Here is a 22306-nt window from a genome sequence, read left to right on the forward strand (position 1 = left end):
ATGGCAGCAGCACCCAGACAGACGCAGGCAGTCCCTTGTGCAGAGGTGGTACCTCCCTTACACAAACAGCTTGCTGCTAATGTCAGTGTGGAGCTCCCTTCTGGCGTGGTAGGAGCTGTGGTGGTGATGTATCATTGTCAGCTGTGGTTAATCTCAGCATGTCTTGGAGTAAGGAGGGCATCCACATGTGCAGGGAGTTAGAAATCACCAACTTAGTTTTGTGTTGAGAGAAGAATTAAATATGTTGAGAAAAGAAAGGTGGCATGAATTAGAGCTGGAGCTGAGTTCCTTTATTAGGCTTTATGAGTGAGGGCACTTAGATGTTACTTGTCCTGGGCGTTGTGAAAGCTGTTTTTGCTGCTTCTGTGGAAGTTGTTTTTTGTTTTATTGGGGTGCTTTTGTATAGGAAATGTTGCTGAAAATCTTCCAATGTAATTAGTATGTGCAAAAGTGCAGTGTTTGTAAATGTACCGATTTGTTGGCAAAACTGATCGTGTCTTGGGTCTCCTTTTGACATCAGACCCCTGTAAGGCTATGGAAGACAGTGATCTTTGGTGCTTTTATCTCATTGGATCAGAAGCAAAAAACACCTCTTCATAAAATAAGAAGATCTGCTTTTAGTTGAAAGGAGTTACTTGTGAGCGTTATAGACTTGTATGAGAAATAACACAAGAAGATAAAGAGTTGTTTCAGTTCTTGGAAGAGAACCTAATGCTCAAGACTGATGGAAAAAATCCATGCTTTCCTTTACAAACGTATTACAATAATAATGATTTCCAACTGTCCTGTAAAAACCTTCATTGGTCTGGGATCTTTCTACCTTACATATTTCAAGAGAGATTTGTTCTGCTGAGGAGGATAAACTGCTCCTTAAACTTCTCCCACAGCCCGTGTATCATTTTTACCAAGGTGATGAAAAATAACAATGCTAATTTTATGACAAAGCTATGATTTGCTCAGCAAAAATAATGTACAATAGTGGTTGTTCTGAAAATGCGTGTATCCACTTGAGGACTGTAATTGAGATGAGCTCAACTTTGGGTGGTGCTGGACTCTCTTTAGAGATAGAATTATCTTAGGGGGCAGCTTGTCCCCATACTTTTAGATAAAGGTGATTCAGCCCCACTGTTGGAAAGGTTTTTATAAGAGTATTAATCTCTATAGAGGCTAACCCACTAGCAAGCCCAGCTGACAAATCTGGCTGTTGAATGGTCTCTGCAGCAGAGACTGCTGTCTTCCTGTAGGTATAGCTCATAGTAGGCCCAGACTTACTTCAAGGTATCACATTTTGCCTTATATATGGCCTAGAGTTGGGGGTGTTCTTAGGCATCGGTTATGGGTCTTTAACTTCATTTCTACCTGTCTACTCTGTTGGTGCATTTCTATGTCTGGGTAACTGGCTCGTGGTGAGTAATTTGCAATACAGTCATTTCTTATGCCTCGCCTGTTAGCTGTTTTTATTATATTCCTTGGTAGAATGCCAGAAATAACAATTAAATCTGAACCTATACCTGTGTTTTGTTGAGGGCAAATTTGAACTGATTTCTGATGAGACCTTTGTTCCTTTTAGGATCCCAGTGGTGTTTTGGATGCTCTCCAAACGTGTTTAACGGTCCTCAGTCCCTTTTGTCCTGGAGTGCGTGAAAGAAACTGGCTTTGTCTTCATCTTGTCGTCAGTTTGCCCCGTGGTAGTTGTCAGACTGTACTGCAAGGAGTCAGCCTGTCTGCATTGTCCTTGTTTCCCAAAGGACACGGCTAAACGTGTTCCTCCATTTGAGCTGGTGGGACGTGATTTAGGTCATGTTGCATCTCTGAAGCATTGTGCTCAAGGTTACCCCATGCAGATCATGGCTTCTAGCGGTGATCACCTCAGCTGGAAGCCAAGGAGAGGCCCGCAGCCTCTGGCTAGGACTGAGCCTTTCCTCCAGGTTAGGAGTTGTCCCAAGACTCTCCTCTGGGCCAGGGTTGTGTCTTAGAGCACTTTGGGCTATACACCTCATAGCTTGGGTTACCAGTTGTGTCCTCGTGTCCTGGTTCTCCATCAGGCTCTCCCCTTTCCCAAGTTGCTTGTGCTGCTGTGTTCATTCACAAGTTTTGCAGCTGCCTGTTCTCTCCTGTATTGCTTAGGCTAAAGACTAGTTGTAGTTATGAATAATTTGCCGCAGAGAATACTGCGGGAACTGAAATGCTGCCTGGCTGTATACTTCATTTTTGCCTGGAAAACAGCATTTGACTCATTCACAGCGTGATGCAAAATATTTATAGTGCCTCAAATGCCTGTGAATACGTGTTGCAAACAATACAAGCAAAGTCTTAAGCCACAAAGAGCAGTTTAGTATATCTGAAACTTCTCCCTAGGTAACTTTTTTGATACTATTGATACAGAAGACTGACCAGGGATGATTCAGTCAATGTTTGAGATTCTTAAAGTACTACAAATATCATTTTATATACCTTCAAACTGGTCAAAATTCTTCAGTTGGAACAGAAGTTCTTCAGATCTCAAAACTCTGGTAGTACCGAATAAGTAAATAATAAAATGGTATTTGAATTTTATTTGGGAGCTTTACATAAGGAATTGAGAGGTGTGAGGAAAGGTGGACAATAATAATCTGTGACCAGGGAGACTTTATATGAAGAAACACTGTACTGTTTTGCATCAAAAAAGGCAAATCAGAAGGGAACTAATTCTAGAACATTGTAAATTGTTTAGGAAATCTAGGTCAGGAGTCTGTTCTTTTGTTGTAAGATAGAAAAGAAATAGGAAACAATTGAAAATTGGTCAATTCAAGGTTGGTGAAAGGAAACTCCTTTTTATGGTGTGTGCAGGATCACCTGAGGAGGTGTTTGCATGGGAGGGGTCAGTTCAGGGCATCAGCTTTTCAAATTCAGCAGAGAGTTGGATGCTTATGGGTACTGGGAGATGAAAAAGCATTTAAATCAAATACAGATTATTTTTATTATTATTTTGAACAGTTCTAAATCTTAAAAGACCAGGACAGTGCTTAAACTAAACAAAGGTTGTATTCTCCGTTGGGAGTTCTAGGTTTTCCCATTAAGTTCTCACATCTCTGTAAGGGATTGATGGTGCTGGGTGGGCTTCCAGACTGGTTGTGCTTTGCTGCAGCTCCCTCTGTGACATCTTGTGCACCTCTGGGATCAGCAAGGCACACTTTGTACAATGCCATGAGAGTAAAATACAGAGGACACAGCTTTTTTTTTTTTTTTGTAGGAAACCAGCAGATTGTGAAGACTGGAATTTTTTCTTATTTTTAATCTGCAGGTGTGAATTGAATGGATTTTAACATTTAGATTAGTGTTGGTATCTGATGTGATTTCTGCTGAGTCAGTGCAAAAATTCTTACTGACTTATGTGGACGTTAGGTCAGGTCCCTTAAAATCAATCCTGTATCCTCTATTAACTACTGTGTCAAAAGGTCTGTCTACCCTTGCTTGATGGTTTTGACTATTTAAGGAAAGCATTTTAGATGGTAAGTAAGAATCTTGTGTACTGTTAATCTGTGAGGAATTACCCAATTAACACGTTCCCAAAAGCCTGCCCAAATGTCTCACCCAGCCAGCTGTATTTTTAGCAGTCTTTGCCTCTAAAGCAGGTCATGTAGGTTCTTTTTAGCTACAATTTACTACTGAAATCTGTGTTGTTTTGGGAATGCTTCATTCATTTCTCAGAACTGGGGCAATTGCTGAAGATCATCTCAGAGGGGAAAAAACTGTTTTTAAACCTTGAGGCATAACCTTGGGAAATGTGATGGTGAGAACTCAATGTGCCAGGCAGAGCTGAAGTTGCAATCACCCCTACAAAAACTATCAAAGCAAGTGATGATTGAACAGAAGGGACAGGAGAAAACACGAGTCTTGAAATACGTGTGGTTGGGACATCATTATGTTCATCTTGAAAACCCATGAGTCAGATAATTAGTATCCTTAGTCTGCAAATGACAAAATGGAGTCGGACTTCTCTTTTAAGCTGCTGCAAGGATGTTTGGGTGAGGAAAAAAAAAATACAGATGCGTTTAAACAAAATCTTTTTTTAAAGATTGTGGGGCAGCAGATTGGTCTTTTGATAGGCACATAGGTAGGAAAAAATACACTTTTCATTAAAAAGTTCAGTCTGGTCCATGGTTCAAAATGATACAATTAGAATGAATGTCTCTAAACCAATGCTCAGTGAAAACTGGAGTATTTCTGGCAGAGCTGTCTGGAGTACTTTCATTTGTTTTCTGTCGTGCAGAAGCAATGTGAAAACTGTGTTTTGTTTGAGGTAACCACCAGATGCCCCCTTAGAGTCCAACTGAAGGCAGCAAAGTGTTGCGGTTCCCTTGAGTTCTGTTAGCATTCAGTAAATATCATCTAACAAAATTATGTAATCTGGTCTTAGTATTTATCTCTTTAGAGTTCTGAAATCCCAGTTTCTAAATGCGCCCAAAATGTTGCTCTCTGAATAATGTATGCTAATGAGATGGTCATTAATGTGGATAGACAAGCTGGTTCCACACAGGCTGGCTCATCCGGCACTGTGGATAGGAATGGGAATCCAGAGTGAACCCAGCTTGAAATAGTTTGGGGTTTCATTTGCAGCCTCAGTTTTGTTTTAAAAACTTGACTGAACTTGTTATGCTACTGCAACGAAAGCAGAACAGAGTTCTTGCCCTGTAAAGTTTACGCCTATTCTTGAGCAGTTCTTTGGCAGTCACTTCTCCTGATATGTATTAGCACTTGAACTGTGCAGAAAACAATAAGGATTTTGAAAGGAGAGGACAGTGCCTTGACATGGCAGGAGGAGGAGGGTTTGTGGCTGCTTCTGTTGTGTTTTTTGTTGCAGCCTCTTGGTCCCAGTGGTGCATGAACTTCAAAGCCAGATATCTGTTGGGCTGTGTGCTGCTGCCAGGCTGTGCCACTTCCCTGTTCCTAAAGCTGGAAAAGCTTTGCATGGAGATACAACAATTAATTAAAAAAAGGGGGGAGAAAAACAACAAAAAACCCTTGAATTACAATGCAGTGAGCAGATACAGTGCTTCTTGTTTTTGCTGCTCACGTGCTCCATAAACAAGAGCAGACTTACTTCTTTGTGAGTCAACGTGCCTGTTGTGGAATTTGTTGTGCTTGGAGGAAAACAAATATTTACTTCATCTTCTGCTGAAGAAATTCACGACCTTCAGCCAGTTTGAAGGCTGCCCAGCTCTGCTGCCTGGCCCCGATGCAGGATGGCCATGCCCTGTTTGTGTTTGCGCTGCCCGCAGGAGCTCCTTTGGGACAGCGCTCAATGCATTTCCAGCTTTCTGCTGCTAATCTCATTTGTGTGAGCGAACTGTTCTTAAATGGTCATTTAAGTCTCTCTCCTGGGCCTGGTTGTAATACTGGAGCTTTGGAAAGGTTGTTAGAAGGGAGCTTTCAGATACTTATGCCTATTTTTTCCTTTTAAATGCATCCGCCTACTAGCATACCCTATTCTGAATAAGGGCCTTCTCCTCCCAGTTCTATTTGCATCCATCTTAATACTGCAGACTTCTGTGATTTTTCTGTATTGTTTGCTACACAAAGTGGGCATGTTTTACTCTTGCTTCTTTCCTGCTTGATGTGGTGTTCCTTTTTTTTTTCTTTTTTTTTTCTTTTTTTTTTTGCATGTGTAGCCAAGGTTTCATTAATGTTTCTTGTTACCAGATCACACTGCAAGCCTTGTAAGAATTTCTTGGCTTCTCGGTTTGTCACTCCCACTGAATTTTTCTTTCAGATTATTTTCCTGTCGGATGTCTTCGCTGCACTTTCCCAAGGAGAATCTTATTTTTAATTGCCTGTTTCTCAACTTTCTCTGTCCTCGCTGGGGCTTGCATCTCCTAAATTTAGTATCATCCACGGATTTCAAGAACACACGCTTTATTTCTGCATCATTAGCTGGGGTTTTAAAGAAAGAAAATAGAGAAGAAGGCTTCCTGCATCCTTGATAGATACATCCAAAGACTTGGTATATGATTTTCAGTTTGCTTTGTTTATTTCCTTGCGCAGTGTTCAGGCCCCGTTGAAAGCAGTTTGAATAATTTTGGTAGAGTGTCATTTGATACAGTCAAATGGCTTCCTAACATGCGAGTATTTTATCTACTGTGCTCTTGTTATCAACCAACTGCAAGTCTCTAAAAAAGTGATTGACTTCATTGGTCTTCGTGTGTACTTTATAAGCCCCTTTTCCCTTACTGCTTCTGGTTGGAAGAAGATAATCATCTTCCATATGTCTTAAGGTTTGGTTTCTGCAGTCCTAGTAAAACCATTCCTTTTTAGGAGAAGTACAATTTTGCTGATATGAGAGGAAAACATATGGAAATTGTTATGTGAACTTGAGGTCCGAGTGTGACTTTAATCTATAAATAGATCCCCACCATTCCATGTCTTAAAATAATTATTGTCTGTATTTACCAAGCTTGTTTGCTCGTATCTCTTTACCGGCTCACCTCCTTGGAATATATTATGTTATGGAGTGTTGCTGATCTGTCTGCCTGAGGCTCATACCTGCCCTTATTAATGCTCATTTGCAGTGGCTATCAATTTGCACTGCACTGAGGTGATACAGATAGAATCATGGGACTGCCATGGTATGTGTTTGCAGGAGTAATGCTGAGAATCACTGTCTGTTGTAGCTTTGATTTCTGCGTGTTTGAATGCGTATGTTTATCACTGTAGATGTCTCAAATTTGTTTTCTATGTGTTTTCTTTCATACTTGTTGCAGCTAACTGTAAATGTACACATATAAAAATGTTTTATAAGCCTGCAATTACATTCTAATTGTTCAGCCTTTCCTTTATTTCCCCCTTGAGCTTTTAAAATGTGGTCAGTGTAGCAGGCTACTTGACTTTTTAATCCTTCCTCCTTCATCATTTGCTGATGGTGCAGCCCGTCCTTGCAGTGGCATGAACTGTAAGCTCCCTTCTCTTCCATGTGGTGCTCCTTTCTCTCTGTCAGCTGCATCTGACACCGCAATTCTGGTGTGGGTCCTCCTCCTCTTGTCCAGGGTGGAGGCTCAAATCTTGGCCATCATATCTGTGTAGGTCGCTTTGGGCTTCTTGCATGCCTTCCTTGGAGAAGGTCTGGAGTTCCTTGCACCGTAACACACTGTTAATCCTTTCTTCTGCCTGACTTTCCTCTGCTCTGAATTGCTATACAGCTTTGTGCTGGTAGAAAGCTACTCCAGGATGGTTTCCCTTCTTGGGAGCTCTGGGATAGGTCTATTAAGAGATTCACTTCCTGGCCTGATGCTGCCCTATTTCATTAATTTAGTTAATGAACAGGAAGCCAATCTAGCAGAGCCCCTGCTGAGTGTGATGTCTGCTGCTTGCACACCATGTGTGGTCCAGAGGGGTTCTGCCACCTCCATCATTTCATCCTAAGGCCTGCGGTACATCCCAGTGCACTCTCGCCTTCTTTCTCCTCCCTACTTCTCCAGCCCCATAGTTCCAGTCTTAAATCCATCTTTTAAACACACCAAACTTCTGAGCATTCGGTTTCTATTCCTCTGTAGTCGGGCAAAACTGCCGTAGCCTTTTCCATTTCTCGAGATTCCTTCCTTTTGCTTGAATTTCCTTTGATAGTTAAAACTGCCATAGTCTCTTATTCATAAAATAATCCATTGCAAATCTCATTTGTATCACCTCTCTTGGTTCTGCTTCTTTCTGAGTTATTACTGCTCATTGAATATGTTGCAATTATTTTTCATCTCCTTGATTTTTTGTTTTCTTTCCAGGTGGATTCCCCCCCCCTTCTTTTTTTTTCATCCATAATACATACGCTCCTGGTCTCTAATGATAGCTCTCAGTTTTGTAGACTGTCTCTGAAAATGTAATTGCGAGGTTTATTCCCATCTTTATATTAAATAAGATACTTAATATGGCCAGACAAATTCTAATCCCTGTGGCAATGTACTAAATGCATTTGTCGGCATGTAGCAAATGACTGTTCTAGTCTGTGAGCCGTTCTTCAAACCACACAGTGGGCTTTGCTACTCACAGCCACAAGTGCTCAGAGCACTGTTCTCCCTGTCTGTGTGTCTCAGGACCAGGAGCACTTGGAGACCGATCTCCACTTCTGCATCAAAACAAACCTAATGAGTCAACATCTTTTTCTGTTTGTTTCTTTTTTGCATGTGTGCATGAAATTGTAAGTGCCTGGCTTTGTAGCTGAAAGAACACCAAAACCCCAATGTGTTTGGTCTGTTCTGGCCCCAAGGACAGCCCCTGGGCTTCCTGCCTGCCATCGTGCTGAAAGGAACGTGAGCACCGTGCAGTTCAAGTTACCCTCTTCAGGCAGCGGATGGGTTTTCTCTTTGAAGGAGAACAACCACCCAGCTATGAAAATAGGAAAACAACGTAAAGCTTTGGGACAAACTGGACGAGGCTGAATTGTTCCTCCCTTGTGAGGGTGCATGAGCTGTGATGCCACCGAGCTGCTGTATACCAGGGAAGCTTGGAAGCTGAATGCCTTTGAGGAGTAAGTGCAAATCACTGCATTTTTGTTAAATTAGGGGGAAAGAAAAAAAGAATGTACCTCGTACTGCTTTTTAATTGTATGGAAAATTATGCCTTGTGTTAAGGCCTGAAAATTTGATATTAAATTATTCTTTCGAGCGCTGTATTTCTGCTTCCAGTATTTAAAAGTAATCAAACTGCTGAACGTGGGAAAGTGTTCTGTGTACCACCTGGATTTAGAATTAGTAGGAATGTTAAATCAGCTGTAACTCATTCTACATCTGCAGACAAAATAGTGTTGCCAGAGTTTATTTAGCGAATTCCATTCACGGCCTCGTTCATACGCTGTTAGCTAACTGAAAGATTTATTTTCCTTATGCAACTTGGAGTGTTCGTCTTCTGCTGTATCTGAATATAAATTTCTTGAAAGATGAGACCGTTTTAATGTATGGTAGATAGATCTTTGGTTTAAACCTGATGGATTTAAATGTACGAGTAAATTCGGATAATCCTTTTCCATTTCATGTGAACACTTTATAAGACAAATCTCTGAAATAGCCGCTGTTGTAGACTTCTGGGCTCAGTTTCCATCCAAAGGCAACTGGAACAAGTCGAAAGAAAAATTTCAGTAAGAAAGGGAAATTATGGCTTGTGGTAGATGTAAAACTTAAAAAGAAAAGTCTATGTGCATATAAATACGTGCAGACAACACAATTTACGCGGATACTTAAATCATATAACTTCTTTAGAGTGTGAAGTCTAGATTTAGAAGCAAATTAATACTTGCTAGTATCGAGCAATCAATATGAAATGGCATTTCTTCAGGAAAATGGCTTGAAAGCATAAAAGTAGACAAAATAAAACTGGCTATTTGAATCGTGGGAGGGAAACTCATTCTGCTTTCCTGCCTTTTTGTTTTTAAGAACCCAATCATGTATATAGCGTTGAAGTATGTGGTATAAATTATTATTGGACGTGTTTTCGGTAGGTCAAAGGATGAAGAATGGATTTGGTGTTGCACTTTAAATTCAGATAAGTTTCATGGTTTGTCACGATTGAAAATTTATTCTCCTTTACTAGTTTTGCAGTTAATCATTGCATTTCAGCTGTTGTGTAGGAAGGATCTACTCTTGTAACCATATTGCCAGTTTACAGTAGGTAATGTGTGCATGATGTGAAGCCTAGGTACTAAGGGTGACTTAGAATTGACATAGAAGTTTGTGTTGTGAGGCCATGTTGGCAGGGATGGTTCTGGAATGGAAAAGTTTTACTGTGAGGTTGCATGATGGATGCTGTTGGGAAAGCTCACAAAGGCTTGGGTATTTTGTCTTAGCTTTAATTGACCCTGAATTGCAGTGACTGCTTAGGTGCCTTCTTGCAGCCTCAGCCCCTGCTGTTAAGCCGTGCAGTTCATTGGGTTTGTGATGCAGTGGGATTTTTTTGTACGTGTTAATGCACAGCTTGTGTTTTTGAGAGTTCACTTTTCACCTGCATGCCACAATGAAACACCTCTTCCCCCCTCCCTTGCCTGGCCCCAAGCTTGCGTCTGTAACAGAAAGGAAAAGCCTGACCCTTAAGGTCAGGCACGGTTCAGCTGCACCTTAGTTTTCTTTTTTATATCCCTTGCCAGCTTTATGACTTCAGAGATTTGGTGACTAGGAATTCTCAGGGAGGGTAAATGAGTAAATCTTGTTTTCTTTTTCTAAGCTGGAAAAAAAAATATATATATATTTTTGAGTGTTTTTCCAGTCCAGTGAATCGGAAGGATTAACTTTGCACTCTAATAAATAAAACAGCCTAGCAGATTTTGTCCAAATGTTTCTTCACCAGACTTAAATCCTAATCCTGGACTAAAATCTCATAGGCTTGTGGTAAAATTGTTCCAGACTAAAACTTGGCAAAGTAAAAAATCTCTGAAAGCAGGGTTCACAATGGAAATGCTGATGCAAGCATAACTAGAGCATTGCAAATGCGACGCCATAAGAACAGCTTTGCATATTGCTCATGAATAGCTCAGAGGTAAAAGGATTAACACTTCTTAATACTGCTTTGAATCTGCTCGACTTTTTGCTTGCTGGACTCAACACAGATATTCTGCAGTGTACATAGCTTCGTATATTGGCCTTTTACTCAGATCCTTTTCTCCCCCCATTCTGCAGCGAAGCGTGTTTTATTGCTGCAAACAGAGGCCTTTGTCACCTTGTATTTCCTGCATCACCTATGTAGGTTTGTCAGTGGACAGAAACGAATACCTGCAGGAACAGTCGGAGCTCAGTGTGAAGCTGCTCCATTTGTGGGGTGAGGGAACGTGTGCACGTGGTGTGCAAAGAGGAGGAGCCGTGGGGCTGCTCTCCTCCAGTACTGTGGTATTACAGATTACATCCCATTAAAAACTCCCTGAAGCAGAGCACTTCTTTCCTGGTTGGTGTTGCTCAACCTATGCACAGCCTTTGGGTCTCCTTGGTTGAAGCTGAAGCATTGGGAAGTGAGTGCATGTGCCTGTTGGTGGGTTTCTGGGCTTCCTTTGAAGATTTTCACCCTGTAAAACTTGCTGTTGCCATCTCAGGCTGTTACAAACACTGTGCCTGTGAAATAAGAGCAAAGAACATCTTGTCGATCCTCTAAAGCAGTTCAGGGTCATGTGTGTATGGACACCAGCACACACATACGTAGCTATATAAATATCCCATTGCTGTTGCCATAGTCACTCGCTGGACTTTATACCAGCACCTGTGCAGGGAGGTGTCAGGGAGATGTATTTTAAATACGAGCTGAAATGCATCCAGCAGCAGATCAGATGGGTTTTAAAGGCCACTTTCCTCCACTAAAGCTTCAGCTAATTTGCTTTCTCACAAAAGGGAGCAAACTTGAATTTCTTCAGCATTTAAGCAAATCCTATTTTATATATATATATAAAAGGAATGTGCATGATTAAAGACAAAATAGGTGGGCTCTGGCTGGTGGTTATTTGCAGCGGGCGCACGGCCTTCAGGCAGTAATGGTAGGAAAAGTGAGTGTATGGTAACTGTCAGTCCTCTTGACAACTGGTATCAATAAATTCTCTTGGCAAGAAAATAGAGAGGGGTCTTCTACAAACCTGACTATTATTTTCTTTGACTTCTTTTTGCTTTGAATTTTTTTTTCCTTAAGCCAATATAAGTACGTATGCAGATCAAAGTCATCTGAATTGCATACAGGGAAAAAAAGTCGTCATTATTGCTGTAATTCACATTGGTGGTACACCTTGCTGCTTCAGAACTTATGGCCTTGGTCATGTATTACTGTGGGCGTGAGAGATTTTGATGTTAATGCGTTTGTGTGTGCTACAGTACGTGCTGTGTGTAAGCACTAAGGACACTCCAGTAGCCTCTAATTTCTTTGGCTTTGAAAATTACCAAATAAAAGAATAAGCAAGAAATGTACGTAGTTAAAATTCACAGTGGAAGAGAAGATCCTTGGGGAAGATGTGCGTTGGTCTGGATGGTTATTAAAGTTTCTGGTTAGTGTTTTTAATATAACTTCTGAGGCAGCTTTTATCAAAAGATCTCGGAGCACATTAGGGACGAGTTCAGACTTAAACCTCCCTGTGGTGAGTGGGGCAAGTACCTTCAAGAAACTGATGTCCAGAGATGCCTGCCATGTTTGCCTGTGCTTATTTGGAAAGCTGGGTCTTGTTTATGCTTGAAGTTAATGCAGATTAAGGCAGGGTGTAAGCACAGTAGTTGTTTCTGATTAATTAAATGTGCAGATTTTTTTTCTTCTGGAACAAGAGCATCTTGTTTCTGGTTAGCATATCCTCTGAAATAGCACTCATTACAGAAAGCTACCCACTCGTGGCTTTAATAAAGAGCTATTGTGTGAGCTGGATGGTCCCCACTGCTGCAGCTGGGGGAGCAGTGTGGGTTTTTGGCCCTTGCCCTGTCCCCGGGTGGGCTGGCACTACACAACCTGGCTGGTCCTGCAGCTGGCACTGCAGTGTGGGCAGCTCTGAGGTTGAGCTGAGTGCCATCCCATGGGCCCCATGCTGCTGCCTTGTCTCTAAGGCTGGTGTCCTGTGTTGGCTGCATGGGCTGGGGGTGTTGCCATCTGCAGAAGGGGAGGAGAGGCAAGGAGCAGTGCCAGGGCTGCAAGAGGTTTTGTCTCTACTGCTGATAACCGCAGCTGAGAGGTTTTTGCTTTTCCTTCTCTGGCTGCAGAAACTTTTGCTGATTGCTAACAGCTGTAAGTTGCTATGTGAGCAAACTCTTAAAAGCTAAAGGACTCCATTTCAGATGTTGGGAGGGAGAAAATTTCTGTATTTTGTGGTTGCTGTAGCAAAGCCCTTCTGCAATCTATACTTCAGCCTTCTCACTCAGAACTGAGGAGTCTTAACAACCCTGTGTCTGTGTCATCATAGAATCACAGAATGGCATAGGCTGGAGAGACATTAAAGCCCACCCAGTCCCAACCCCCTGCTGTGTGCTGAGGGCCTCCCACCAGCTCAGGCTGCCTAGAGCCCCATCCAGCCCAACCTTGAGCACCCCCAGCTCTCCGGGCAGCTGTGCCGAGGCCTCACTGCCCTCTGAATGAAGAATTTTTTCCTAACATTTAATCTGAATTTATCTTCTAGTTTAAAGCCATTCTTCCTTATTCTATCACCATTAGAACATGTAAAAAATTTACTTCCCTCCTGTTTATAAGCTCCTTTCAAGTACTAAAAGGCCACAATGAGGTCTCCTTGGAGCCTTCTCTTCTCTAGTCTGAAGGGCTTCTCAAGCCTAACTCCCTTAGCCTGTCTTCACTGGAGAGGGTGCTCCAGCCCTCTGATCATCATTGTTCCCCTGAATGCTTAGGTGGGTTAGTGAAGTCTTCTAAACCAATAGCTGGCGTTGTTGTTCATTAGGGAATTAGTTTCCTTGTCTTTCTGACAGGTTTTATGTAAAGGATTAGTAAGATTCTGAGTGGGGTTTTGCAGCCTCCTGATGACCGTGCTTAAGGATGTGCCATGGAACACTGTGCATGTCCCCATCTGCGTGGGTGGAGTGCAAACGTGGCAGTGTACGACCAAGTTCCTGGGGCAGCGCCTGTTGCTGTGATACCTAAGAGGCTTGCAATTATTGGTAGGTTTGTACACTTAGGAAATTCCTGGGGAAATAGGACAGTAAAAACCCATTCCATACGTTTCCATACATGGAAACAGGGGGTCTAGAAGATTGAATATCTCCAGAGGTGAGAATTAAATCCAGATCTCTCAAACCTCAGCCTGGTACTACGTATGGTAGTTTGCTTCTTGCTACAGAACAAGGCAGCATGCTGATGGAGACGCACCTGTTCTGTATTTATTTTGCTTTATTTGGAAGATGTGGCTTGCAATGTGGGGCATGGCTGATCTGCTGAGGAGCACATCGGTTTGAAGGAGCGTGCATAGGCACTCTCCAAACTGGAAGTAAGGAAGGTGGAACAGTGAAATGTTTGGATGCCCAAAGGTAATAAAACACTTGAAGATGAATTGAAAATACCTAATGGATTAGCACTTCCAAGTTCCTAGAACCCTTGGAGTGACAACTCAAATCCATCTCTGGCCAAAGAGCCATGAGAGCTGTAGAAGTGCAGGGAAGAAATGCGAAGAGAGTGGTTGGCAGGGTCCCACTGCTCTCAGCTTGCGTGCCTGGTGCTCCCCAGAGCACTGCAGTGCTGTGAGATGGTTTGTTTCTGTGCCCTCCTACCTGTTGTAGCGGGGAGGGTAAAACTGATGTGATGTGTTCTAACGTGGAAAATTTTACGAAGGCATTCTCTAAGTGTAAAGTGATTCATAATTCATCAGGGATAAGTGAATATCTTGCTTCTCTGAAGTGGGCTTTGCTTGCTCGTGCTGTGGTCTGTTTGCTTGCTTGTTTGATCACTCCGGCGGTTTGCAAGAGTACCCTTATAATACAGGAAAAAAGGCCAGTTTGGGGAGTGAGCTATTGTGTTAGTAAAATATTATGACTGAAAGACACTGTGTAGCTCTTTGTCTTCGTGAAATCCTGCAAAAATGCTTCTGAGGGTGCTTGCATGCTGTATCAGTGGCAGCTGTTGGGAGGGTGGAAATGGCCCACTTGCACTGACCAGTGTGGGACAGGAGCAGCTCTGCTCCCATCCTGTCCTGATGGTGGTGGGGCACCACAAAAGCAGTCCAATGGATTCCCAATGTGTTTCCTGCAGCAAAAGCAAACTGATTTTATGGGCTGTTGAAATGGAGGTACAGTTTGGATGTTTGTTGTTTTTTTCCTCTGCAGTCTTCATTGCTGTGGGCTAGTCTATTTAATTGAATTCTCAATGCCACACATTGCTTAACAATATCTATTGGATGTGCTGCTAATTGCATGTTTTCGCTGCGGTAGTGAGTGTAACTGAAAGCAAAAGTTTTCAAGTAATAGAATATGGCTTCTCCTGTGGAATGTTTTTCTTGCTGACCGTACAATTTAAGGAGTGTGGTGGAGCCGGTTTGGTACCTGGGAGAGGCTGACAGTGCCAGTGGTTAGGCATCTCCAGTGCTGTAGTGCTGTATTCACAGAAGGTCTCAGCTATACAGGAGATGCATCTACAGAACTAATTCTACAGAGGTGAGATGCTAAAGGGACTCTGGAAATTTTGTGTTTGCAGAGCAGGTGCTTCAGTTCTCCACGTCAACAGGAGATAATTGGGGAATTAATGTCCCATAAAGTAAAATTGCCTGGATTTGGGGGTCTTCTGGCAGTGAATGAGCCCGTCCAAACTGACAAGGAAGGATAGTTTGGACTGGAAAGGTTAAATCCTGATTTTCTGTTTTATTTCTTTTTAAACGAGTGCCTCTTTTTCAACAGGTGCTTTGTTGGCCATGGGCTTAGAAATCAGTAAGGTCAGATCTGTAGTGAACTTCAGAGGATGGCTTTTGCTATCTTCCTCTGCCAAGTCGCAGCAAAAGAGCACAGTCCCTCCCTGCCTTTCATCCCGCTGACTCGCAGAGCAGAGCCGTGCTCACTGACGGGGTACGTCACGTGGGCTGTGGTTGCTGGGAGATGAGATCTGAGCGATACCTTGAGAGTGGCGAGAAATGTGGGCATAGTCTCACGGTGTTGTGACCGATAGCAGAGGATCAGATAGTGATTGCTAAACTGAATCACAAGAGAAAGTCAGCTAAGCCTGCTTATGTGCTCAAAAAAATTGAAGTGGAAGGAAAAGATTGATCCTATTCCTCTCCATTGCTCTTTGCATCCCACTTTCTTCTGTAGAACCTCTGTAGACTTCTTGAGGCTGTGAGCCAAGCTGTGTCAAGCTGATAAGTAACTCCAGGGTAGGGATTAGTCCAGGTTAGACTGGAGTTCAGCTTTCAGTATTTCATTCTCCAGTTACCTGGTGAATTCTTGCTGGTGTTGTTAATGCAGATTCACCTATGTTCTATTCTCATTGTCATAGCATATGTTTTCCCATTCTTGGAAGGTAGGTACCCCCTTCCCCTGCCAGGCCTTTAGCATATGTTTCTATATGTGTGTGAATGATGCAGGTATATGCATGGGTGTGAGCTGTTCTGATAAGCCTAGGGAGAGCCATTGGTGTTGTGCTTGGCTGATGGTGACTTTTCCTTGTCTACAGAAGGACCTCACTGTATTAATCTTTCCACGCTGTAGCACCTGTTGGTTGCCAGGTAGGTGTTAAGTATTGTGTTCAGAGAAGATTATCGCTGTGCTGGCTATAGAAGAAGGAGACTGAAAATTTTCTGCTGTTTTTTAAGAGAGGAGTAAAGGGGAATCTACTAACATAGTTGTAAAGGTCAAAAACAGCACTTTGGGAATTCTCTGGGATGTATCATTAATCCCTACATTTGAGATTTCATATTAGAGAGATTTTGATGTAGAACTCACGCTGGAGACGTGCAGAGTTCGATGTTATATCACTTAAATCGATGCAGGCTGTTCATCACTGCTATCTAAAAAGCCACTATGTTGACACATGACAGCGTTGTTATATCAACATGAATTGTTCTGACAGGCTGTAGGAGTTGTGTATGTTTTTAAGGTATGTATCTGTGGACTGGACCTCTGGATGACATAGCAGAAATTCAGCTCTTATGAAATCCTTAACTTGCTCGTTGTTGTTTTCACGTGCGCAGTAAATTCTTAAATTCTTTGAGATGTTCATTTTGTGGAGTACGTTAAAACAAAAAGTTGAGTGTTAAAAGAGAGAAGTCTGGAGTGCTGTTTGCATGAGCGTGTGGAAATTGCTGCTGCTGTAATCTATTTCAAAGCTGTTCTTTAAGAAAAAAAGTCAACAGCAAACAGCAGAAAACACGTATTGCTACCATGGGTTTATCCAACCTGAGACAACTCTCCAGCAAGCTTTGCTTGATCTAAGGCTGTTTATACAAACTGAATATTTGTGTAGCTCTGTCATCTCTTCAGTTATAGGCAGTGCAAATTAAAAGTTACTTTCGGCGTTGTTCCAACATTAAGCTCAGCTGGTGACTTACTGTAGAGCAGTGAGAAGTAAAAGGGCTGACTTGCCCAGGGCATCCTCTCTCTGACAGTATGGCCTGTGTTCATCCCCGAGAGCAGTCCTGGCTTCTGAAGTACTGTACTAGCAGACATGTGTTGCCTATGCAGTGATGAGGAAAACAAGGGTAATGCGTGCTGCAGGGTGTTTCCTATGCATCTGCCCGGTTTTATTTTTATACGATATATTTATACACATGTGCTATCTTCTCAGTTTAGCTCTAATGCCCTCTAATTCTGGGTATGCGGTTAAAATCAATGTGGAGGGAAGAAGAAGGGCCTTGAAGGCTTTGTAAAATATAAGAAATCCCCAAATTTTCAAGTTTTTTGCATGGTTAAATGAAGTAGCGCTCCCTCTAACAGTGCTCCCGCTGATAAGTTGAACATAAAACTCTGGCTTGAGAACTGTAGCAAAATACAGGGAGACTCAAGCTGTCTGATTGTAGGCTTTAAATATCCAGAATGATTCATCCTGCTTTTCTGTTGTCCAAACCTGTAGTTAAAAATTACTGTATACTTTAAGTAAATTGAAGAAGAATGTGAGAATAAACTTGAATGACAAAACATCAAATTATTTTCAATTCTTCCTTTATAAGGCTGCTCTTAGAGCCAGAGAATTATTATTAGTGACCCACAGTGCTATCCAGAAGGAGTTTGTAATTTTCAGTTGAGTCAACAGAGAGGATTTAGCAGCTGTGTATTATGAGGGGAGTGGGCGAAAGGTGGATTGTGAGAATTGGTGGAATGTGGCTTGGATGGCTACTTGTTGGAGGAAGGCTGGAGTGTACAGGACAGTTGAAAAAGACTGCTGGCAAATTAGGATGTAGTTGTTAAGTAGACTACAAAGAGAAATGTCAGGATCATGAGTCTGGGCACTTGTTTCCTGTTCATACTCAGAACTGGTGACGAGCTTAGCCTTTATGTGTCATCTTCCTCAATGTAAGGCTTGTGCTGTCCTTCAGCCTTTGCTTACTGAAAGTGGAGAACAGATGGAAGAAACAATAGCCTTTTGTGTCTGTCTGAGAAAAGATAAAAGAATTAGGTCTCAGCCCTAAAAGTAATCTGGCCATACGGTTACGTCATCTGTGGCATTCACACTAGTAGCAAGACTCAGGTACCTTCAGTGTTTGGCACAGACAAGAACACTGGGTGTGTGGTTGAGGGTGTAAAACGTGCCAGTTTCAGTGCAATTGAAGATAGCGCTTTTCTCTGCACAAACTGTCTGGGAGGGGGGAAATTTGTATCCCCCCTGTCGCCTGTAAGATAGGAACTGACAGATATTATGGATGATAGATACTCTCTTAAATGGAGTTACTTGTGCAATGTGACATCTCTTGCTCTCCCAAAAGCTTGGTGAGAGGAAGGGATGAGAAGAAGTGCAGGGCTAGTTGTATTTTGGTCTCTGGAAGAGCGTAGCTTCCATGGAAGGAAAGGATTATGCAGTGTAAGAGGATGAGAGAAGCAGTGTTCCAGCCTGGTACAGTCCCTGTGGGGAGCACACAACAGACCCTTAATACGTACTAGTATTAAAGTTCTCCCCTTAGCCACTTCAACTGTAGCAGGAGTTGAGCTTGGGCATTAATTGTGGCTCTCAGAGAAGAGATTTAGTTTTAATTCACCACCTGTTTGCTATGATGGAGATCTTAGCTGTGTGTTAATACGGTTGGGTGGGTCTGGGTTGTTCCATGGGCTGTTGTCACTTATCTGCTTCCTCAAGCAAGGAGGGGATTTCACTGAGCTCCTGTCTTGTCTTCAGTGGTTGTTTTTTTTTCTATCTCCCTTGCAAATGAAACAGTTTGTGTTTTGCAGTACATCATACAATATCCGTATATGTGAGAGTGTTGCTTCATTGTGAGTTGAAAACTAGTTTGAGGTATCTCCCATCTTCCTGGGGATGGGACGGCTGGGTTGAGGAAGCTCTAGTAGGCCAGCACTGTGGCAAATCAGGCTGTGCTACTTTTTGCACTGCATGAAGCTTGAGCAGATGTCTGAGAGCTGTTTGGCCTTGTTTCTGGGTGGCTTATGAATTGGGAATGAGAATAAATGATTTCTTCGTTTGTCGTAAGGGAGAAACTGAGTAGAGAGTCAACAGTTTCTGAGGAATCCATTGATGGGAAAATAGCCCTCACCCTGCTCTGGCCTGGGGCTTCTATACAGGGAGAACTCTGACTGCAGGGAATTGTGTTTTTCTGCTCTTTGTGAATGACTGTGCTGTGCAGTGGGAGATAAATGTGAGGAGCCCTCAGCCCTGTTCTTAAACAGGGCACCTATTTGCTTTACATTCCAACTGTTCTGGTGAACATTAACTTGTCTGCTGCTTTCTGAGCTTGCACACGTGGTCAAGATGCAGGAATTGAATAACCCTTGAAGAATGAACTCCTTTGTTGCCCACTGAGGCATAGCTGTAGCATTGTTTTCACCACTGGCAGGACGGTGAGTAATAGTGCTGCAGCTGCTTCACTGAGCTCTGTGCTTGAGGATGCCTTAGTCCCTTTGGACTTGCAAAAGCATTCACATGAGGAAAAAAATGAAACAAATTTGTAAGCAAGGCTTGATTATTTGTTCTTGTAAGTGAGGAAAACAGTTGTACTATGGAAGAAATAAAGCACTTGGACTTCACTTTGTAAAAATTGGAAGGGCCCATGCCTAGGCAGCATTTAGCCCTGCTCCATCCCCAAAGCCCCACAAGGAGTAGGTTGCTCTTTGCTTTGACTCAAAGCCTTTACCTTGCAGCATTCCACTTTAATGTTCTAGCAGCACTGACTGCCTTTTAAAGATGTTTTTTGCATTGCTCTCAACTCAGTTTGCCAAGAACTTTTGTCCAGGAAAGTTTAAGCTACTTTTTTTTGGTGTAATTTAGACATAATTATCTCACCAAGATTGTATCTGTTGAGAGCAAGACTGTATTCGTCAAGTACTCCTTTCAAAGTATTTTCTGAAGTGGGTTCTTCACTGCTTTGTCAGACCCAGTTTTAGATGATGAAAGCGATAAGTCTTCAGTGTCTTTGCTCAATAGCCCTCTGATAATCTTGTGTGGTCAGCAGTGATAGAAAAAAAATAATAAAACAACTTTAGGAATCGTTGTGAAATGCATAGAAATTAAAGCATAGTTGCTTATTGTCTAAATCTGTGTCTTGGCCTGGAAAAACTCTGAGAAGAACTCAGAGAAAAGCAGCAAGAATGACCATCTGTCTTCCAGGTTGTCAGTGGAGAACTGGGAATAAGGAAGTTCTGTGTTAAGCTGAAAGGAACAGAGAAGGGGGAAGAGTGGGGACGCTTGTATACTCATAATGCATGGACTGAAGGTCACCAGCAAGTTTAAGATGGAATGCTTAATCCTGTGTAGTTCAAGCTGTGAAATGCATTTGATGCAGGATGTCTTTGGTTCCTGAAGTTTAGGGAAGTTCAAAACGTAATTGAACAGACTTACGAGGGGGAAAAAAAAAACACTGCAATCTCATAGAAACAAGTTCTGACTAGGAATTAATGTAAGTCCGCCAGTTGCTGAGTGATATAGTGAAAGGGTTAACTACTGTAGGTTTTCTGTGTTCCCCTACCTACCTGGGTCTGTGGCCTTGTGTTTGACAGTTTTCAGGCATGCATATCTTAGTACAGGCGCCTCATGTATGTAATGGAACATCTCCTGCATATCCTTATTTTTAACTACCTCAAAAAGCTTGGTATGAAAGGAGACCACCAGAAGTGTACTTTCTTTTTTCCTGCTGTTATTTAAAATGTGACTGTTTAAACAAGACTTGAAGGCTACAATGTGAATACGAGTGATTTTAATGTGAAACATTTGACTTCTCCAATTGCTGTCGCATCCTGCCATCATCACAGCATTGAATTTGGGAGAAGGATGCTACTAGTCATTTACAGAGCATTGTCTGATCATCTTTGTCAAGGAACAGATTTACTGTTGATTTCAGGCTCCTTGATAGAGAATTGTATATTAGCTTGCTTTGCCTTCCTTCATCCCCAGAGAATTTAGTATCATGCTGCAAACTTCTTCAGGACAGCTATTTTTAAAGAACATCAGGGTTGAGAATTCAAGCACTGAGAATTTAGACATGAGGATCATCTGTTTTATTAAGATCATCTCGATTTTTGTGAAAGAAGATTGCTACATATAAAGTGCATTTAGGTTGCTTCAAGGACTGTCCAAAACAACACTGGACTTTTCTATTTTGGAATGCATTCAATATTTTTAATACTTGCCTTTTGAAATGTGACTGTAGGTTTTCATAGCTGTTCCATGTAATTCAAGTAATAAAGCTCAGAAGTCTTTGATTTATACAGACAGCGAGTTTTGGGGAAAAGCAATAATTCCACTACAAGTAAGTTTATGAAATCCTATGTAGATTATCATCAGGGTTGAACCAACAGCAGTGATTTACCTGGTGAACAAAGAGTAGTTAATAGCAGTAGTAGATTCTTATCCTTTATCCACAAGCTTTAAGGTGTGAAGGGGTTGTTAGATGCCTTTTCTGATTCTTCTGTGTATTGCAAAGCAGTATCTTTCATCTAGACCAAGGTGGTAGCTCTGATTCTGTTAATGTGTGGCTTCCTGAATGACATCTACTCAAGATGGAGGCATTAAGAGGAGGAAAATCTTGTTCTATTAGTTACTCCACTACTAAGAACTTTAGAAAGGCAAACCCTGTTTGGCCTTTTTCAGTCTGGCTGGCTTCAGCTTCCAGCAGTCACTTCTGCTTAGCTTTCGAAGCTGAAAAGCTCAGTGTGCAGCCCACTGGTGCCCATCTCCTCCCTGGCACAGTGCAGTCGAGTTGCCTTTGATAAACCACAAGTGTTGCTCTTCCTGCTGCTTCACAATTTACGTCTGCATTTTAAGGTCTCGCAGTGAGTTTCTAGTTCAAATAGCATGTGTTCTCCTGGTATTTTTGTAATGTTAATGTTTTAATCAGCACATCAAGCAATAGTAAATCATGTTCCACTTTCACCAGTGGGATTCTCAGCTGTTTGCCCAGCAGCTGGGGAACAGTGAGATTCATCAATCAGGGCTTTTTTTGGGGAGGGAGGAGGGGTAAATGCATGTGTTGATAGAAAACATTTACTAAAACAAGGGAATCAAGGGAATAAAGTATGAAGCATGATTTGATTGGAAGTTGAGCACTGCAGTGTAGCTGCTCCTGTAGTGCAGGTCGCTCCTTTGTGCTGAGCTGTGTGCAAACACAGTGCAGACTGGTGTCGGTGCTGAGCTGGGTAGTGGATGTGAGGGAGAGCTCAACAGAACTTGGTCTGAGTGGGTTTAAAGTTGGGAGAGGCCACTTGAATTCTTTTATCTCAGTTTAAAATGCGCTGTAATTTAATTGTGTAGTTCAGGC

At 42.1% G+C, this 22306-nt stretch overlaps 1 protein-coding gene across 8 annotated transcripts in view; it reads left to right on the forward strand.

The window, feature by feature from the left end:
- The window catches only part of PTPRF (protein tyrosine phosphatase receptor type F), a 332284-nt gene that overhangs the window by 14384 nt on the left and 295594 nt on the right, over positions 1–22306 (forward strand). The window contains exon 1 of one of the 8 annotated variants that reach the window (XM_032446278.1): positions 8313–8494. The exons of the other annotated variants lie outside the window; for them this stretch is intronic. The gene's annotated coding sequence lies outside the window, so the exon portion shown is untranslated. Of the gene's footprint in view, positions 1–8312; positions 8495–22306 lie in introns of those variants that run through there. 8 annotated transcript variants of the gene reach the window in all.

Source organism: Coturnix japonica, chromosome 8, assembly GCF_001577835.2.
Source record: "Coturnix japonica isolate 7356 chromosome 8, Coturnix japonica 2.1, whole genome shotgun sequence".
NCBI lineage: Eukaryota > Metazoa > Chordata > Aves > Galliformes > Phasianidae > Coturnix > Coturnix japonica.